This window comes from Amblyomma americanum, chromosome 7, assembly GCF_052857255.1.
Source record: "Amblyomma americanum isolate KBUSLIRL-KWMA chromosome 7, ASM5285725v1, whole genome shotgun sequence".
Taxonomy (NCBI): domain Eukaryota; kingdom Metazoa; phylum Arthropoda; class Arachnida; order Ixodida; family Ixodidae; genus Amblyomma; species Amblyomma americanum.
The window spans coordinates 56,138,797-56,160,183 of record NC_135503.1 but is presented as its reverse complement, the minus strand read 5'-3'; the positions used below and the strand labels follow the sequence as shown (position 1 = coordinate 56,160,183).

The 21,387-nt window shown below is 45.4% G+C and overlaps 2 long non-coding RNA genes across 2 annotated transcripts in view; both read right to left on the bottom strand.

Moving 5' to 3' along the window:
• The window catches only part of LOC144099162 (uncharacterized), a 46,096-nt gene extending 24,709 nt beyond the window's left edge, over nucleotides 1-21,387 (bottom strand). Inside the window, exon 1 of the long non-coding RNA XR_013307324.1 lies at nucleotides 20,499-21,387. This is a non-coding gene — a long non-coding RNA (uncharacterized LOC144099162). The remainder of the gene's footprint in view (nucleotides 1-20,498) is intronic.
• On the bottom strand, nucleotides 1,125-12,947 carry LOC144099165 (uncharacterized). The gene is made up of 3 exons (XR_013307334.1): nucleotides 12,854-12,947; nucleotides 7,163-7,223; nucleotides 1,125-1,339 (listed from the first exon to the last, which is right to left on the bottom strand). It is a non-coding gene; the product is annotated as an uncharacterized LOC144099165 (long non-coding RNA).

The following is a 21,387-nucleotide window of genomic DNA, read 5'->3' as shown; positions in this document are numbered from 1 at the left end:
CGGGTGTTAAGGTATGGTGTAGCGTAGCTGAGTCGACTGATTATGTATGCTTGCACCAATTTTATTAGGCTCCTTTCTTTGAGTCCTCTCCCTTTCCACAGCTGGCATGACGTCACGTACAGTGAGCGCCCCTCGCGGCAGCGGCGCGCAGCTGCAGCATGGAGGATTCGCTGGGACGATCGCGACGAGCCGAGTTGGGGCCCCGCTTTTCCACAGCTGGTATGACGTCACACATAGGTCACGCTAAAGGTCAATGGTGGATTCTCCGGTACGACGGCCAAGAGCGGAAACCTCGAGCAGTATTGCTTTCGCAGTAAAATTCCAAGAGGTCGTGACTATCCTCACATTGTCAGAAAAGGGTACGCTGACGACGGATTAGTCTGCTCCTGTGATTACGAAGGCGGTAACCTTGCGGCCGTCAGACGTCCCTTCAAGGTCGCTGGTTCATGTGTTTCAATCACACGTTGGTCTCGGATTTGGATCAGGCCTTCGTCGGGTGTCGGCCCTGTGGCTTGGACGTGTCGTCGTGGCCTCTTTGGGCGCAATCCTCACCCACAGTCACGTCGCGTCGATGTCGGGCTCATGTTCATGTGCGGCGTAGTTTTTATCGGCTGCGGCAAGTGGCACCAGCTATCGCTGCCCGAATAAGATTCGACATATGACCGATTGAGGCATTGTCATTGTCAGGTTTTCTTACATTACGTTATACATCGCTGATGTGAGGGCGGGATCTTAGATCTTTTTGGAGTGCTCGCCATGTTCGTCTCAAGATGTATTTTTTCTCTGATGCCTGCTGAACATCCTTCAATGAATATGATGTATATGCTTGAAATACCAATGAACTGGCCGGTGTTGGTAAGCTTATGATGATGACGATGATTTTGCTTCTAATGGCGCAGGGCAGCACAGGTCAAAGAGCGCCATTGTACGAGGGATTTTGGTCGACTCAAGGTGGGGTCAAATACCCATTCGCCAAGCATTTTATTGCATAGAAACCGAGCCCCAGGCCAAGAGAAAATTTGTACCATTGGAAACCGGTGGGCAGGCGGCGGCGCGGGGGATCGAACCCCGATCCTCGCACCTCTCACATACGAGGTGGATGCTCAAATGACTAAACCATTGCTGCTGTTCTTGGTCCAATTTTTAATAGTCTTCGTGTATACAACGCGAGAAATGCAGTCTCTTGACCACAGAATGTGTAGACGAGTGCAGTCTACTGAAACCCGTATGGACGCCTGGCGGATCTATGCACACAGTAATGAACCACGTTGTTCCTGTGAACTCGGCGAAGACATATGCAGCCACGAGCGCAGCCCATCAGATATTGCCACTCTGGACACTGATTGGGGAAAAAAAGTAAACAGAAAGTCACACACTGCTGAATTTACATTGTTTTTCGAATAGGCATGCGTACGTGTGCAACCATGCATTTCAAATTTTGATGGAAAGAATTTTCTATGCATAGAACAACAAGGCCGAAATAGAAGGAAAAAATCTGCTGGAAGGCGAACTGGTCGAGTTGTTGCCTACGTCACTAAAACGTATCGCGTGCGAACGCGCCCTGAACTTACAGCGCCCGAGTGCCGTCTCCCTTTGGGGAAGGGACACGACGAAGATTCATTTCAAGCCGAACAGCCTTATATCAAGGGGAGTTACTCCTCATTTAGCGGCTTTCAGATGATGTGGGTTAACGCATATTTTGAGTGATTAATCTATACAAATGTGTAAATCTGTATATGACCGTTATTAGTATGAACACGCCTTCAGCCCAAAAATGACGGGAATAAAATTGGGCAGGACGTTAGATCAATTCAGTTATTGGCGGTGACATTTTCATTAAATCAAACATGCACATCTGTTTGGTTTATGGGGGTTTTAACGTCCCAAAGCGACTCAGGCTTTGAGGGACGCCGTAGTGAAGGACTCCGGAAATTTCGACCACCTGGGGTTCTTTTACGTGCACTGACATCGCACAGCACACGGGCCTCTAGAATTTCGCCTCCATCGAAATTCGACTGCCGCGGCCGGGATCGAACCCGCGTCTTTCGGGCCGGCAGCCGAGCGCCATAACCAGTCAGCCACCGCGGCGGCTATACATGCACATCTGTGTTATTAATAAAGCTGTAGAATCTGAAATGCTTATTTGACCATTTTAACTGACTCCCTCGAAGGGCTAAACTGAAAGCTGTCAGCACCAGACTGCCTGGCCTTAAAGATGATTGTATGGGCTTATGTGAGAATCCGGTTTTAGTGTAGAATCCAAAATTAAAGAGGTCTAAACGCAATGTTAAACAGCGGCAGCATCAAAAAACATTTTGATAGCGATAACCTTCCGAGAAAATTTAGTTGAGCAAATACACAAACAACTTTCAGTGTCACCTAGCTGTAATGAAGCAAGGATGTATCCAGGAATACCGGAATACAGGAATACAGGAATTTTATTGCAAGATATGTATATACAGTACATTGCGTGTGCCCGCAGAAGCGCTAGCGCTTGTGGGCGGGCCACGGCAGTCACAACAGCATGCGGTCAATACAAAACGCTGAAATTGCACAATTTACAATGCAAAAAGAAGAAGAAGAAATAAAAATTAGCAATAACACAAAGCCGAAATATTACATATAGTTCAGTCAACAAATTTAGCGATTGATAATTATGTAACGCAAAGAAAATCTGGAGTTAATAAATAGAACACAAACGGGATAGAAATTAGAAAGCAACTCAGTATTTCCTTTCTTTAAAACTTTCAAACCACGCTTGCAGTCCAGATTTCACAGCCGTCAATGAATCACAATCAAACACCTTTTCAGGTAGTTTGTTAAAGTGGTAGGGTATATAGAACTGTCGTGTCCTTTTACCATAATGTGTATAAACCCTTGGAACTTTATAACGCGCTATGTGCCTAAGCGACTCTGGTTTTTTATCTGGCTGTTTAAACTGTGCTGAAAAGTTTCTCAGAACTACCACCTGCAAGTACAAGTCATGCAGAGGAATAAACCCTGCTTTTACAATTCTGGTGTTATGGTCGGACTTCTCGTAAGCAGTGCCATACAATAAATTAGTGGAGATTCTGCACAGGAAACTATCTACCTTCTTAATCTTACAAGGTGCACAAGAACCATACACTGAAACACCGTATCTAAGGATAGATTCTCCTAAAGATCTATACACAGTCTGACGCAAGTTTATAGGTGTAGTGTATTTGATACGATAAAGCTGCACAGAAAGAGCATGGAGTCGTTTTAATAAATAGTCAATTTGGGAAGACCAACACATGTTGGAATCAAGATATAGGCCAAGATATTTAACACTGCTCGAGTAGGGTAGTGGCGAACATTCGCATTTTGGCACAGTTGCTACCATGCAGAATAACCGACTGGGTAAGATCAGCATTCTTGTGCGGATTTCTGAAACACATTAACACAGTTTTGTTTATGTTTATGTATATTTGATTTCCAGATAACCAGTCTTCTATTTTATTGATATCGTACTGAAGTAATTTCAGTGCGAGTGGGCTTGATTCATGGGATATCACTAAAGCTGTATCATCAGCATACTGAAATAATTTTGCATTTAATGTTAGATTAACCATATCATTTACATAAACATTAAACAAAAACGGTCCCAAAACAGAACATTGTGGAACGCCGTACTGAATATGAGAAAAAGTACTAAATGATTCTTTAATTTTCACTACTTGTTTACGGTGCGAAAGATAACTTGCAAAAAATGGTTGGTATAAACCACGGAATCCAATACTTTCCAACTTACGTAACAAAACGGAGTGCTCCACGGTATCGAATGCTTTCGATAAATTCAAAAATAATCCAAAAACACATTGATTAACGTCCTAGTTACCATTGATAAAATCACAGCAATCTTCGAGAAGCTCAACCACACCAATATTACGACGGAAACCATACTGTGTAGTACTCAAACAAGAATACTTCTCACAAAAACATGTCATATATTGGTGCACAATTTTTTCCATCAGGGTGCTAATGACTGGAAGTATGGCAATTGGTCTGTAATTTGTTTGATCTGTCTTTTTTCCCGACTTGTAGATGGGTCTTAGCACTGAGATCTTCAGACCTGATGGTATTTCTCCGGTCTTGAAACACCCATTAAGTATATGTAAAAGTACATCTTTAAGTTTAGAGTAATTGTTTCGCAAATCACACAGTCTAATCTTATCGTAGCCTGGTGGTTTGCTGTCTGGTAACGTCCTAATAAGGTTCCACAACTCATCTTAATCAAGAGGAGGAAAAGCAGCAGAATTAATTGTTTTCTTGCCTTGGTATTGAATGGTAGAAACAACAGTTTGTTTTTTAAGTTCCCTAATGGATGATACAAACGCATCATTAAAAGAATTTGCAATGGTCGAAGGATCTGCTTTCAGAAAAGTACAGAGCAACTTCTCATCCAAATTAGATTTCTTCTGTCTGCCTAATAATTCATTTAATAGACTCCAAGTTTTCCCCGTATTGCTGCTACACCTAGAAAACTCCGCAGAAAAATATTGCTTCTTTGCTTGCCTCAGCATAGCAGCAAGCTTATTACGATGTGCCCTATACTGCTCTTTCAAGGCAAGATTCTCGACGTCTTGTTTATAGTCATTCCATAGTTTGTCCTTCTCATGAGAAAGTTTAAGTATATCATTCGTTATCCATTTCTTTTCTGGATTTCTTAACTTGATTTTAACCTCCTTCGTGGAACTGGCCTATATCTCATCAAACTTGGCTACTAACGAGTTATAAGCGTCAATGTGAGTTTGACTTAGCAGAGACCTGCAATCAAAAGTTTGAACGTGCTCATCCAAGCATTTGTTATCAATTATTTTTGTCGTTCTAACGGTTTGACCCTGCGTTTCCCTTTCTTGCGCCAGAACACGCAGCACTGTGAAATAATGATCCGCCACCTTTCTTCGTATTACTGCAGCGTTGGCGACATTATTCAGGAGTCTGACTGCTATATGGTCGATGCACGACTGAGTAACTCTGGTGCCCATGACCTCTTCCCTGGTAAAACTAGAAATCATATTTTCTATTCCATATGAAGCTAGTAAATCTAAATAGCACTCAACACCGGGCTTCTTTATTTCGGAAATGTCAATATTAATGTCTCCAGCTATTTTTACATTAATGCGATCGTGGTGAGTTAAAAATTCCGCAAGTTCAGAAAAAAATACTTCTAGTATTGAGTTCGGAGGGCGATAAACTGCTAGCACAATAAATGTCTCATCTTTGCAACTGAGTGAAAGCGCTACTACTTCCGCAGCAGTAAAAGCACAAGCTACTCTTTCAATGTGCCAGCATTCTTTAACAAATCCTAATACGCCACCACCCCTACCAGAGTCACGGCAACAAGAGAAAGATTGAAATCCTGGAAGAATAAACGTATCAGACTCATACTCGTTAACACTTGTTTCAGTCAAAAGTACAATATCAAGGTACCCAAGCAAATCAGACAAGTAGATATTTAATAAATTCCAGTGCTTCTTGATGCTCCTTATGTTGATATGGATAAGATCTAGAGCAGAATTGACTTGGGAGTTAAACAAACTACTTCTGTGTGTATTCCAGTCGGTAAATGAGCCGAAGTCCTCACTCATGGTTACTCAACAAACTTATATTCCCTCAAATATTCCGCGAAATTGTGGCGATAATTTGGAGTGCATCGCAGAAAATGGGTAACACAACATGTATACATTAAACTTTCAGCGCCCTCCAGTTGATGACGTAAACAGAGGTTAACTATGCATCCGTTTCATTCCTAGTTAAAGTGCGCTTCAGCAATAACGCTCCGACTGTGACAAGTGATAATGATTAAGAAATTGCAACTGATGTCACAAACAATGAACGCACCGCATATGTCCGCTTGAGTAAATCTCTATTAAATTAAAGCTCTGAGCTAGGTTGAGCTGTTCTGCCTGGAGAACGAAAGATTGAAATTCAGATCCATGCTAACTCAATGCAATCTGTCGGTACAACAAATGCCTGCAATGTTTCCTGCCAAGCTATTTCACCGCTCTGCTTCATATATTGCCACTTCACTATTGCACTGGAGGTTCATGTTATGCTGTCAGCAGCCTTCATACTCTCAGTGATGCTTTATATTTAACCTTTAAACAAAGCTCTTCTCATTTTCCTTTCAGTTGAATTTTCGTTCCAGCAAACTATTACAGCCATGCGTGCCCTTCAAAGCAATAATTATTCAAATCTGAACCCGATCGACCTATTTCATTGGTGGTTCGCTCCTAGCATTTAAGGCGCGCCTGCGACGACAAAGCCACTAAACATTTTGTTGGCCGTTCGCTCTGATTCACGGGTGAATGGCGGACGACGTCTCGTCGTCAATTGATTACTTCCGCTCTATTTCGTTGCGCCGTTGATTTTTTCGCACAAAGAGAAACAAAATTTTATTTCCTGGTTTCATGGTTCAGTCAAGTCTCGGCGTGGTATGGAATCTGTGCAGTTCGTTACTGTCACGAGGCGACAGGTGCGCGCCGGCAAGTGCGCAAAGCGCCGCCGTAAATATGGAAGACAGCAAAATAAATATTTAAAGCTATCCAGCGTGGCAGGATTATGATGTAGGCATCTTACGTACACACTCCCTGCCACCCCTCTCCAAAACGGAGCAAATGGGAAACCTTGCTTACGAAGGCTTGTCGCTCGTATACCGGACACAACTCAAGAACGAAGCGGCTTTTCCCGTCAAAGGACCGCCTTCCAGCCAATGGCGTCGGCCGATTCTCATGACCCTGCTAGTGTGACAAGGCAGGGAGTGGTAGATGAAAGAAGATAATCCCTTCCCTTGATCGTCCGGGATACGCTCCCTGCTTTGTCACACTAGCAGACTCGTGAGAATTGGCCGACGCCATTGGCTGGAAGGGAGTCCTTTGACGGGGAAATGCCGCTGCATCCATGAGTTGTATCTGGCTATATAAGGAACAAAAATGGGTTTCGAGAGGGGCACGGCAGACCGAAGCACGTTGAAATCGCTTGATTGCGACAGCTGTGATTGTGTTATTAGTGAGTATTTTTTTAAAAAACTTTTCTGCTCCGCATAAGGATGATACATGACAAACGCGGTGTATGGAGAATTTTAGGTCAAAGAGTAGTCGAAGGCCCTTCAAATCTCTACGATACGATTCACGTTTACCGTAGCTGGACAGGCATATTCCTCCGCTCTCATTCCTCCATTTCTTCGTGGAAGCCCAGCTCTGAAAGCAGAGGAAGTTTACGAAACGTCGCGTCACGCTGCTTCAACAGAAACTTCAACAGCACTTCATAAAATTAAAATATTCCATTGAAAGGATTCACAGCTTCTCCAGCGCTGTCCTCCAGAAAATGCTGACTCACGTGTATTGAATATGCACAGAAAGCTGCTGAACCCGCATACAGCCTTCGGACCCAGTTGCCGCGGTAGTGCAGGTTTCTCCAATACAGAAGAAAACGACCAATTTCCACAGAAACACGAATTTCTTGAACATTTCTCTACTAAATTTGAGAATTACTTTTTCCAATTACACCCAAGGAGAAAGCTGGTTAGAAAGCAAAAAATGTGTGCTTGTCTTACATAGTCATGGAGTAATCAGTAATTGAAGGCTCCAATTTTTTTTTTCATATTAGACGGACCTGTACAAATGCAGTTTTATGCACAGTGAACCAGGAGATTCAAGAAATTTCGTTGCAGAGCTATGGGAATTCTGTTTGCCTGTAAGTGGCACTTCCATTTCGGGATTCAGATGCGGGCATGCTGCACAAACGAGTAGAACAGGCATTCCAAATAGCGGTTGCGCAGGAACAATGTGACCCGTAGGGCATTAATAAAAGATTCTGCCAGCACAAAATCTTAGTGTGGCTCGCAATACCCCCGGTCTTATATCATTGCCACTGCTTACAAACCGACAATTCCGCGTCCGAGTGCTTCAATTATTTATTTAGTTAAATATTCTAAAAACCGTAAAAGGCATTTATAGGCGAGAAAAATGGCGAATATAAGCGCGAAAATGCTTCGAAATGTCCAGTATGCATAATTTAAAAGCCTACAAAGAACAAGTATTGACATTAGGTCATGAGTGCAAAGAAAAAATTATGGGTACACTTAGAGTCCGCCTTCAGCGTATAATTTTCTTAAAAAGTACATCATCCTAATTACACACACTCATTATCATGCATCAGTGGGTACACAAGATCGCGTGACACACAGCAATATACATAATATATCCGTTTAACGAAGTTAAACGAACATGTCACAATGGCGTAGTGGTAGCGTGTGTGAGTCGCAACCTACGGGTCATGGTTTCGGTTCCCAATTAAGTACCCAATTTTCTTTTCAGCGTAACTAATTTACTTTACATCTGTATGTGTCATAATGACCTTTCAGACATGCTGCGACCGCATAGTCACAATTTAACGCGAGCTTTAATCATTTTCATTCCTGAGCTCAACGTCTGATGTTACTACCCTTTTGACCAAGCCTGAATTAGGTTGACAACGCGCTCGGCTTTTCTTCGAAGCGCACAATTTAACGCTGGTCCGTTAAATACATACATGTGCAAGTCAGACAGGTGAGGTGCGTGTATGAGCATATACGTCCTCATTAACACAGCAAACGCGCTACTACCAACCCACACGTACGTGCTCTCATAACCCTGGTCATGAAATATCACTGTGTGCCTTTCGCGCAATCAGAGGGTACAGTGTGTAAATGGGAGTGAGGAAGTTAGAAACATTTATTATTTAAGGAGGGGGGGGGGGGGTAGATGCTTTAGGACTGGGGCCCTCAGTCCTAGGCCCCAACAGCCCTCACGCTGCTTCAGCCCGGCGAACGAGCAGACGCTGGTCCTCCAGAAGAACGCAATCTCAGCCCGCCTCCGCTGCCACTGGTATACGGGGGGCCGCCTGAATAGTCTGGCAGGCCCAGACTGTGTGGTAGAGAGTTGCTAGAGCCCCGCAGAGTGGACGTGCAGGGCTATAGCGGGCTGGGTGGATACGGTGCAGATGATAAAGGTAGGGGAAAGTCTTAGTTGGGAGCAATCGCAGAGAGACCCCCTACTGCCCGGGAAAGGCGGCGGTGAGGCGCGGGATGAGCGCTTCGGATCGTACGGTAGTAGTGAAGGACGTCCTAGTGCACAGGGAGTACAGGGGGTGAAAGCTGTCGGAGACGGTCCCGACGAACCCGGCGGCGAATCGGCTCGACAGGAAAGAGCGCGAGCCCAGGCATGTGCCCACGATCTAAAACACAGCTCACTTCTAGAGGCACTTGTCCTAGAGACGCCATTTGGCGCTCGTAATACTCTCGCTTGTCTGCTTAAGCTGAGCATTCCAACAGAATGTGCTTCGCTGTTTCAACTGAGCCGCAGTTGTCGCAGTGGGGACTGTTCGCTTGACCTAAGCGGTATCGGAAGCTGTTTGTAAACACTGCGTGAAGCCTAACACAATGGTAGACAGATTCTAGGCGACGAGTCTGTGCGGAAGTAGAGATTCTATGTGTGGGTCAATAAAATAAATAAATGCATAATGATGAAACAAGCCACTCTATGTCTGCATAACCGCATTTTTTCGCCATATCGGATGCGTCGAAGTTTTATAGAACATTATAATGAAGTTCCTGTGCTGAAGATCTTTGCGAACCGCTTCTTCTGCCTTTTCACTGCCCTGTGCCACACTCTGATGCCACAAGCGTGATGCACTGCGACGCCGTCACCCTGAATTATGTGCATCTGGAGAATGGAGCCTTCTCTACGATAACGCAAGGCCGCAGACTGCTCTCAGCGTGACAAAATTTCTCGCCAAGCACAGCATTACTGCACTTCCCCATCCGCCATACTCGCCTGACCTCTCCCCATGCGATTTTTTCCTGTTAACTCGTACTAAGAGAGCCCTAAAAGGTCGCTGAATGGGTAGCGTGGAGGCCATTCAAGATTCCACGAGAAAGGAGCTGACAGCCCTGACAAAAGAAGCGTTTTCCAACTGTTTACAAGACCTCAACAAGCGTTGGAAGCTGTGTACAGACTGCAAGAGAGACTATTTCGAAGGGGTGTTGCACAAATGATTTCAATGTTGACCGCATTTTTTTTTAATGGAGCTCAGTCTCAGAACTTTACGGACAAAGGTTGTAGGTCACTGTCACTGCTGACAGTTGAAACATAAAGGCCAGTGCCGAAGGTTTACGGGGGTTTAACGTCCCAAAGCAACTCAGGCTATGAGGCACACCGTAGTGAAGGTCTCCGGAAATTTGGACCACCTTGGGTTCTTAGCGCACACTGATACCGCACAGTACACGGGCCTCTAGAATTTCGCCTCCATCGAAATTCGACCGTCCCGGCCGGGATCGAACCCGCGTCTTTCGAGTGCCGAAGGGGGTAGTCCAGATGGCCTTGTGACAGTTCGGGCGCTACGAAGCAGCGTCAATGGCATCTTAAAGTGCGAGCGTTTGATGTGACTAGATTCGTGTCATAAGCATTGTCGCGCTACTGCCAGGCTGATTCCACAAATGATGGTCATATGGACACGTCACTGCGACCGGTGCAAGCGAAATATCTTTTTTGTTGTATAATTACGGCATGCCGTTTTTTCGCACTGCTATTGCTCAAAGCATCGACCAGAAATTTTAACTAATTTTACATCGTTTGTGGCGTCTTCAAGCGAAGAGAAGTGCGGAGAAATAGCCCATTTACGCAGCAATTATCTCTCCCAGAAACAAGTGGTCGTTGCGGAATATCATGTGAGATTTATGGAGCGCATTAATATATTTCTTTCCTTTTGTGCTGCATTCCCGAAATGTATGCTGGTACGAAGGCTACTTCGCAGTCTTTTGCAAACAGGCACAGAATTCATATTCCAAATGACAAACTGACACACGGCACTCTGCGGAAATCTACAGATTCTCTATATTTGCATATGACAGCTAGAAAATTTATGCGAGTTATCAAAGTGCCTGCAGTAACCAATGTCTGTTCTTAAAAGAGTAGAGACAACACACTTTTGTATACGATTCTTTTTCTTTTGCTTCAAACGGTGCGCAAGAGAATGGTACATAATTTGTTTTTGTTTTTTATGGTGGAACTTATGAAAAACAGCTTAGAATAAAGTACCTCGACCCTTGTCACTGAAGAATAGTATATATGTGTCATGACGTGAAATTCGCCTAAGGCAGATGAAAAATTTATAATTTTTCTCGTTTAGTTTCGGTTTTAACAGCCGAACGACGGTTGTGACGCGATAGACAATTTGAGGTCACGTAAGGCATGCGCAAAGTGCTATATAATCGCTATTTGTTTACTTTTTATCATTCTAGCTCTAGGGCAGGCTTGGGTAAGAGTTGACGTGTATTAAAACGAAGAAAGCAGCGACCATACTGCAGTTGAAACCGAAATCGACGCAGCATGAGATAAAAAATTCAATTATAAATTATTTACCGTTTGTTGACGCATTCCACATGGCTGTCTATTCTAAAGTTCTGCGCCTCAATTGAATGAAGAAAAACACTAAAATTTGGCGTCCACTCTTTCAAATGTCCTCATCGTACTTTTGGTTAGCAAGGTGGTTTCATAACTATCATGCACATTGCACCTTCGCAGTTCTGGTTTATGGGGGTTTAATGTCCAAAAGCAGCTCAGGCTATGAGGGACGCCGTAGAGAAGGGCTCCGAAAATTTCGACCACCTGGAGTTCCTTAACGTCCGCTGACATCACACAGTACACAAGCATCTAGCATTCCGCCTCCACACGCACACAAGTGTGGACTCGGTGTTCGCTCTTAAGTTAACCTGGTTGAAATCCCTGCGGCGTCAAAGGGCAGTGCAGAGAGACTGTTAGTCTAAACAGATAGTCTAGTTGCTAACGTTAATAGAGCAACAGAATGACCCTTCAAGACACACAAAAAAGGAACACAGGACAGCAATGACTGCCACATTAAGCGCATTGAAGGAAACACGATTTCATGGCCGATATTTCGAGGTCTCGTAACACCTAGTGACGTAAATGCTGCCCAGTCTTTTCCTGCATTTCCACGAGGAAGCTGCGAAGATTTGCTTTTCTTGCACTGTTAATTTGCGAACAGTTATTGAACTGCACCCAACATTACTGCCCCGCAGCAGTGGTCTAGGGGATACAACATCCTCCGTGCATGCGGAAGGTGCGGGGTTCGATTCCCAGTGCCGATGGGTACGTAGTGGTGGTATAGAGTTTTCCCCTGGCCTGATGATCGGCTTATTTGGGGGAAATGCGTGGGAAATGGACCTTTGACCCCACTTTGTGCAGACGAAAATACCTTGTGCCAAAGCGTTCTCTGGTAAAACTGCCTTTGCGCCATAAAAAAAAAATTATCGTCATCATCATCATCAGATCCGTATCAGCGCCATCAGCATCATGCACGATTTTAAAAACAAAGCGAATAGCGAATCGATGAAGTTGCATTGGTCAACATGCTGCCCTATAAGCAGGTTTGCAAGCAGATTCTGACAACTGCTTCGAAGACCATCTTCCTCAGATATGGAGCACAGCTAGGAAGTTTGTTATGAGTTCACATCTCGACTTGGATAATCGTGTAAATTATGGTACAGCTATCCAAGTATACTTCATAGTGAGGGTCAACTTATGGAACGCTATGTAAGGGGCCTGTCTCGTATACGTACAGCAGGAGTTTTTTTTTTTTTTACCTCTAAGGTAGTTACGGGAAGTGATTGTACTTCTTGAAAAATTTCAGGCCCCAAGCTACCACTCTCGCTCCTTAAAGCATCCTGTATTCAAAGTGTGGCTCGAAAGGCAGTGTAATAAAGAATTTGAAACTCCTAGAACTCAGTTCTTTCAATGCAAAGTATGCTATGCAAAACCGTCATACTCACTCCGATAAAGAGCAGAAAATGGCGACAGCAAGCAGATAAAATGACATAGCCTTCATTTCGGTTGTCTTCCCAAAGACTGCCAAACGAATGCTTATGGCCTAATGGTAACTATTGGCTTTACGCTAAATATTACCGGCAGTTTTCAAATTGCTTTAAAAGGCTTTTTTTTTACATTTCCATGCAAACAAGCCCAGCCTACTTCTTCTGGCTTTAGCGCCAACATAAGCGTTCAATCGACGCTTTAAAAATGCAAATTAACCTAGACGTCAGTCAGTGCATTAATTATACGTAATCTCACTTTCGGATTCCTAATAAAGTTTTACGGGTAAACTTGTAGAACTTGTAGCATATCTCCCGGTTATATGATGACGTTGAATATATTTTTCCTCCCTGGAGAAAACTGTTTCGATCACTTTGCTTCTACAACAGTCTACTGCAATCCTTCGTATTCAAAGAAAACAATGACTGGTCGGGATTTCTTGGTCCAACACCAGCTGAGGCTTCAAACCCTGTTGCCACAGCAGCTGTTCATGTTTTGCAAACAGTTTTCTCTGGGGGTTTATCCGCGCCTCTAATAATAGTGTTATATGTGTGGCAAAAGCAAATCGCGATGCGCATGCTTTGCCGCAACAATGACGATGAGATCGCCCGGTGATTAGCGCGCACGCCTCACTTGATTATTTTCGCCTCTCCTGTGAACCGTTCCGCTTCTCTGCGTATACTTCGTATGGAGATTCCCCTCGCTCGATTAGGGCTCCACTTACTATTCAGGTCCTTCTCTCATTTGGGGCAAGCGCCAGGGGATATGTGCTAAAACCATAGTGCGATTATCTTCCTAATTACATCGTTGCGTCAGGGAGATTCCTTTGTTAGCTATAATTATCAGAAATTTTTTCATTACAACAAAACTTCACCTACGTCAATCTTAATTGTTCCTAATAGTTGAATGCGCAAGGCACCCTGGCCAATCGCCCGCTGTGGGTATGTGCCATTCCTCCGGAGGCTAACAACAGCAACGCCTAGCTATTCTAAAGGTCGTCATCACTGCCTAGGCCGCTGCGAGCTGACTTCAGAATTAGACAATGTCTTGCTCGCAACGCTCTCTCGTTACTCGCGGAAAGACACGTCGAATACTGACTAAAGATTTATGCTCGCTATACAAACAACCTTCCTCGTTTATCGCAGCCGCCGGCAGGTGGCCTCGTCATTTTCTGTTCGCCACTCGGGCCGAGTAATCTTCCGTAGTTTCGCTTTCCAGCGAAACTACGGAAGGTGTCTTGGCCAACAGGTTTCCCTCGAGGAGCCGCAATCGTGAGCGTTCAATTAAACAACACTAAGAACCGCTCCCGACCATGTACATTTGCGTTACTTCGAAATGTATCAAATGTTCAGACAATTAAGGAAAGGAAAACTGGCGCGACCTGTCAAACGGAAGTTCGAAGTCGCATCTCCGCTCATTTAATTCGCCGATTTCGAGAGCCAGCAAGTTCGCTTCGAAGGTTTGACATTTTACAGTCGGAATTAAAAATGCAAAAATTAAACTGACTACCCTGAGAGCAACGCTAAGCACGAGATGCTTATTAGCCCACGTTAGACGTTGGAAGTGGCAAAAGCAATTATAAGCTCGTTTTTTACACCCTGGATCACTACTAACTAGCCTATCATTGAAAATTGTGCAAGGCGCACATGTTAGCTAACAAAGAAGACGCGAGAATCTTTCGTTAAAATGTGCCATATCACTAACTCAACAACAACAACAACACTGCATCGTTTCATCCCAGCACCGCACGACCAGCACAAGTGGACCACGTTGCGGCCATGTCGTATAGCCTTCATCGTGTCAACCACACACTTTTTTCGTACCTCTAGACTTCCCTCATCGGTGGCCTCATCAACGACGTGGGAGGGAGGGGGTACACTAGTGCCAGTAAACGAACATGCTGTTCTTTAAAAGAAATATTATTAGATCTCACCTTACCAGCTCAGCGCAGTGACCAGCGAGAGCTTATTGGCATTAGCAGCCGAGAGGTCGGGAGCAGCAGGCCCATTTTGACATTCGCAGGCGACTGCTCGGTTGGGCGTGTCAGAGGTCCGTTTTGATGTCTATATGCTCGCGTACGTACTCTGTCTTCTTCCGCTTGGGGTCTTCGGTCCGATCGCGTTCCCGGCATACTTCAAGGACTACAGGGCCCACTTTCACGAAGCAAGTAGTCTAGTTCCCAGTGTTGTCTCATTCGCAGTCTAAACCCTCCGTTGGCTTTGAGGAAAGGAAAAGCGCATAACTGGCTCCCTGTGTCAGTGGACACCTTAATCGGGCATTGGTACTTTGTGGCCGTGCTTACCTAACGCGTAACACTTTGCAGGGCTGCCGTTATACCCCTCAAAACAAACTGCTACAACTATATAGCTTGTACAAAGCTATTACAGCATTCGCTGTTTATGACTCATACTGACGTGCAGCCGGTGTCACAAAGCGCTACTCTACCACGCCCCGAAACCACTCGTAACAAACAAAGTAGACGCCAGCCATGGCTTTAAAGCCAAGACGGTAGTCGCTTCAAGACCGAAATACGCTCACAGTGACATCTAGCTATCACAAAGTGAGTTGATAGAAATACAATCTAAACACGAATAAGCCTATGGAGGAGAAAAAAAAAGAGAAGTAAGCTGTCCTCTATATAGCGCACTCCTTTACAGGAGCAGGGTGTGCTGCCCAAGTCCCATGGTAGATTCCAATCCCTAAAATTGGTGATCACCCACTACTGTCATCGAAGGAATTTTCCCCCCGAAAAGCAAGGATCGAACTGTACTCCGCGTTTTTTTTTTCTTTTTGTGCACCGACATAGAACGCTACGCTGCTTTGACCGGACCAGATTTCACATCCGGGAACCTGTTCAGGAAAATTGTTTACGTTAGGTCGGCGTTTTCGCAACTGTTACAGTGGTTCTCGCAAGTGTATAGCGCAAAAGAATGGAGCATTCACGAACATGTCACAGTTGAAATCATATGTCATGTTGTGTAAAGATTATGCCGCGAATTCTACGAGTTGGTACACATTCGTCAAAACATCAAAATAGGAGGGGGGGGGGGGGGGGGGGGGGGTGACAGCGCTCTGTTTGTCGTCGGCTAACTATGCCTCATTTCCCGCGCTATACCGCCCCCCCCCCCCCCTCCGCCCACCCTTTTTGTGTTCTTTGGGACAATTGGACACCTGTTGAATCCGAATATCGTAGAAAACATTGCACCAACAGTGGTCGGACCGTTTGATACGTTGATGCACTCTCAGTTTTTTCAACACGCAGCAAATTCCATCGATTTCATTGCCCGGTAAAAGCCAAGCTAAGGTGGGGTGGTCCTGGACACTTATAGTGGACAAAATATCTCGGAGGGGCAAAACTAATGAGTTTGGGTGGCACCTTTGAAGAAAAGCTTTGCCTTCTACATTTCTCTCAGGTGCCATGAGCTGAAGTGATCAGAAGTAGAAGTGAAAAAATCTTTGAAGATACTGCTCCGGGTGATATTTCTGCAGGTGCCAGTCTGTCTTCTGTGTAGAAACATATTGCAAATACCGAATATGGCCACTGCACACACGGTTTGTGTTCACTGCCGACTAACCTCGTGGGTACAAACCTCCGCCTGGCTGGCATCTCCGATACTGGCCCCGCTTCTGTCTCTGTCAACGCGAAAGTAACGGCGCTCTTGTTCGTCAAGATCGGTCCGAGAAAGCGCTTGAAACTGGCCTCCTTTCGACTACCTGCTTCTTCTTCCTTCAACTTTTCACGCAGTTCAAGAAAGAAACTCTTTAATCGAAAAACGGAGAATTCAGCCGGCGTTTTAAGTTCTTTGCAAGGTTAGTATAAGTTCTCCCGTAACTAGTTTGCTTTCTCAAGGAATGTTGACAGTATTCCCAAGATTGATCTGCCCAATTCGCGCTAGTCAAAACTCAAACTGTCAGCTCGCGCTACGTAGGGAAATGTGTCTATGTCTATTGCGCGCACTTTTTTTTTGTCACGTGCACTAAAAAAGGAGGCCTTCTGGAAAACAGTGCATTCAAATGCCAACAGAATCGATCCTGCAAAGTTGTTTGAAAGATGGCCACGCTTCCTCGTATTCGATCCCGTATGCAACTTGTTCTGTGCAGAACTCCATGGCGCAGAACACACATTAATACCCAACACCTGTCATGTCCACTGGCAGCGAAAGATATGATCCTTGACGCTGCTTAGAAGCGCGAGTTTCATTTTGACTCGCGTCTAAATCTTGGTGGTAAAATTGTAGCATTTTACAGCAATTTACTGATGCAGCAGCTTTTAAGCGGCAGAGATGTTTGTAATAGAACGTCGAGTTGAGCCCAGAGTCCAAGCGCCATCGCTCAACAGGAATTCAGGTGAGAGGATCTAATTTTCGCTAAAAATGAATTCTCTGGCTTTTTCTGAGCATATCAATGTTTGTCCGGCAAGAAGAGATACATTTATTGCTGAGAAAACTGCATTTCAAATCGCTCTCGCCACTCGATTGAAACACATGGCCTCTACGCCAAAAAAAAAAAAAATAGTGAGTCCATGATGACGGCTTTGAAATGAACGACGGTTAACCTGGCCTCCGAGATCCACACTTAATGAGGTGACGCACACGGTTTACTTGTTAATCTTCTGGTGATAGAGACACCAGTATTACATTTCTGCGCGAAAACTTTGCTTCAGGAGGTATAACCGGCTCACAATTTTTGTGTGAAGCTTGACGTTAAGGTTGACCTTGGGCAAACCCTAAATAAATAAAATAAATATTTCCGCGACTGAGATTCGAACCCTGCGGTGGCGCGAACAGGTCAGCTTCGCTGGCCACTGCACGAGAGGAATATGTTATTTCCGCCTTTTTTATTTTCTTTATTGCATACCGACTTCAACACGTCACTCTACAAAAAAGAAAAATCCGCGCGAAGAACACGACACATATACTAAAAACTCGGCACCCGCAACTGTGTTATAACCGCCACGGTGGCTGAGTAGTTATGGCACTCGGCTGCTGAAAGACGTGGGTTCGATCCCGGCCACGGCGGTCGAATTTCGATGGAGGAGATATTCTAGAGGCCCATGTACTGTGCGATGTCAGTGCACGTTAAAGAAACCCAGGTGGTCGAAATTTCCGGAGCCCTTCACTACGGCGTTTCTTATAGCCTGAGTCGCTTTGGGACGTTAAACTCCCATAAACCAACCTAAACCAGCAACTGAGGTTACGCGACCACATTAAAATTCCCGCATTTATAACAACACTCCAATTCTCGGAAGCCACTCAGGTCCTGGTTCTTGTTATCTTGTAGCCTTCAATAACTCCGCCAACAGATTCACGAAAATATTCTCTTATCGGCCTCGCATCAATGTATGCGCGGCTGAGCCATCCTAGATAGTCAAATACTGTGTATAGGTCCAATACCATGATCATGCCAAAAGGAACCCCGTCTTCATTGCCAACGGGAAAAAAATCTGATTCCGAAAGTATCCACCGGCAAGTCTTTTTTAACCGCGCGTTGGAGAATAACCCAAAATAAAAAGGCTTCCCAACAACCTAAGAAAACGTATTCAACCGTTTCTGGCTTTCGTCATATGAACAAACATTTTCCGCAAGGCACTTTTTCTAGAAACACCTTTTCTAGAAATGCCTTGAGTTGACCCATCAGGACCCTCTTTCTTCTCCTACCTTCCCCAGTGCAGAGTAGCAGGTCAGATAACAATCTTTTTGGCCGACCTCTTTTCCTTCGTTTTATTAAATTTATCTAGCTTGACTAAAAGAGTGTTGGTATGAAGCTTAACGAAGAAACTTTTAACTCCACCTGGTACGGCCAAGCTTTTCAATCGTTTGAGAACTGACTGCCATGAACCTGCGCAGTACAAAGACATGTACAATGGGACCGGAAGAAAGACATCCCACAGGTCCTTAAGTTTCTTTCGCGACACAGCTGACAACTATTTCATTGAAAATCGCGCTTGCAAGACGCCGCATGTCATGTACACTTAAGGAATAAGCGAAAAATGCTCCCTTGCATAGTTGCCGAACTCATAGCTAAGCCTGGCAAGACCCTGCCCAACCAAACCAGACACGCAGTTCGCAGAAAGGAATTATTCACGTCACGAAAAAAACATAACTCTGTTAACTAACTGGCGCAAATACAAATGCGCTAAACCTACTCCTCCAGAGTGGATACGATGTAACAGATTGGTTCACCGCATCCGTTACCAAATGCTTCCCCAAATCCGGTGCAACTTCTGCACACTGACGAAAGAACAATGAATTGTTTGTGAAACATACCAAACCTGGCTTACAAAAAATATGTTGCAAATTGTGGCACGCGAGAAAATAGACCAACTGAAGACTTTATCCTGTCGGCCTTCTCACGCACTTCAGCGACTTCGCATTTCCAATATGGCTCGCTGTCGCGATAATTCTTGTGGGCGTGCCTCTTTTCCAAGCCGAGAGCATGTTTCGTGGGCATTTCGCCCGTTATCAGGCGCTGAGCCCTCGCCCTGACGATGGCTATTTGATACCATTCCTTATCTATTGCCTCTAGTTTCTGCTTAACGAAGCGAATTTCTTCGGTTCACGCGCCTGGCTGGTTGCCCTCTTGCGTTATCAAAAACTAAGTCATCTCTAAGCATACTTTCCTTTGCTCTTCGCTTTTTGTTTACATCGTGCGATCGTTCAATGGCTTTCTTTTTCATTGTCTAAATCTTTCCCACTTCACTGCAAGGAGTTCGTTGTCCGATGGTTGCTATTCGTGCGTCGCCGACGCTACACGCTGCATAAAGATGTCGATTTTCAGCAGCTTTTCATTAAGTTTCCACTTTTCCCACACAAATTTGCTTTTCGTTCATTTTCTTTTTCCTGCACGGAAGACAACAAGACTGCGGTCACTAAATGGCACTGGTTGTACGCGGTATTCGCCGCAGAATGGTACCAGTTCAATTCTCCGTATTAGTCTGCGCGTAAATATAATACTAATAATAACTGGTTTTGGGGGAAAGGAAATGGCGCAGTATCTGTCTCACATATCGGCGGACACCGGAACCGCGCCGTAAGGGAAGGGATAAAGGAGGGAGTGAAAGAAGCAAGGAAAGAAGTGCCGTAGTGGAGGGCTCCGGAATAATTTCGACCACCTGGGGATCTTTAACGTGCACTGACATCGCACAGCACACAGGCGCCTTAGTGTTTTGTCTCCATAAAAACGCAGCCGCCGCGGTCGGGATCGAACCCGGGAACTCCGGATCAGTAGTCGAGCGCCATAACCGCTGAGCCACCACGGCGGGTAACGTAAATATAGACGACACGCAATTCCAAACCAGCAAATGCGGTGTCGCAGACAATGAGACTACCGAAATCGCAAGTTTGAACTCTTTCCACAGTCGCTCCCAGGGACTGGCAAATAAAAAGAATGCGACCTGCCGAAGTACCCACCTCATGCGACACGCAAACATCGTGTCGGCTGTTGAACGGACGCACCAATATCCAATTCCTGCTCAGTAGCGAGTCGTAATAGCTGATTTTGCCTCCTCCAAGATGCAAGACTTCTGACATTGAGCGGAGCTACGACGAGGTGTCTTTCAAAAGTCGCCATCGCTTAGCAAGACCATGCCACCGGTACGGCGCTTACCTTTGCGCGCACGTCGCGCGGTGTAGTGCAGTCCCGCCATTATTAGGACCTTCAGTTGGTCGCGAGGAAGCGACGACGATCGTTTCCCGCTGGTGACACGCTGCTTTTTCACCTTCCCGGCGTCCCATTGGCGTTCTAAACGGAGCTAGTCTTTGCTACTCGCTCGTTGCAGTGACGTCGTCGTGGCGCCGTTTAGCAGCAGCAGGTTGGGCCTCCTTGGATTCCCCGATGCATTTTTCAGCGGGCCGGGGGATATCCAGCGGTGAATTGGTAGCCGTGCACGTGATTGCCGAATCAGGTGGGCGGAGCGTTGATTCAAGAGTCTCTGTCATGTAACCTTCCTTGTCATCGCGATTCGATGCGGTCGTTGGGGTCTGGACCACTGGTTTGAAGGCGGCCTGCTGAGCTTCATCCTCGTCCATACGCACTTCACTATTTTCGCCCAGTGTTCCTCGCACATCAACGCGGGTGTACAACTTCGTGCATTCAGCTTCTTCGTGGGCGTATGCGTGGCACTCGCTACACTTGGGCACCTTGCTGTCGCGCCTAATGTGGCCTGCGTTGCTGCAGCGGAGACAAATCGGCGCACGCCCAGGCACGACGACTAACACTGTCCCGTTTCCGATACGCATCTGACGTGGTAGGCGCTCGAGGCTCGCACCTTCTCGTAGAACAAGCCGCACAACTCGAGTAGTCGAGTCAGCGTTTTCAAACCCACCCGTGTTCCATCTATCGCTCGAGATATCTTTCACTTCGACGCACCCAGCGAACGCCCGGCTCAGACTTCAGTTGCTCACGTTGAAGGCGCACCAATTCAGCTTCAGCCGCACTTCGTGCCTTTCAGTGTCAAAAACTACGCGTCTTCCCTTTAACAATGATATGCCCGACG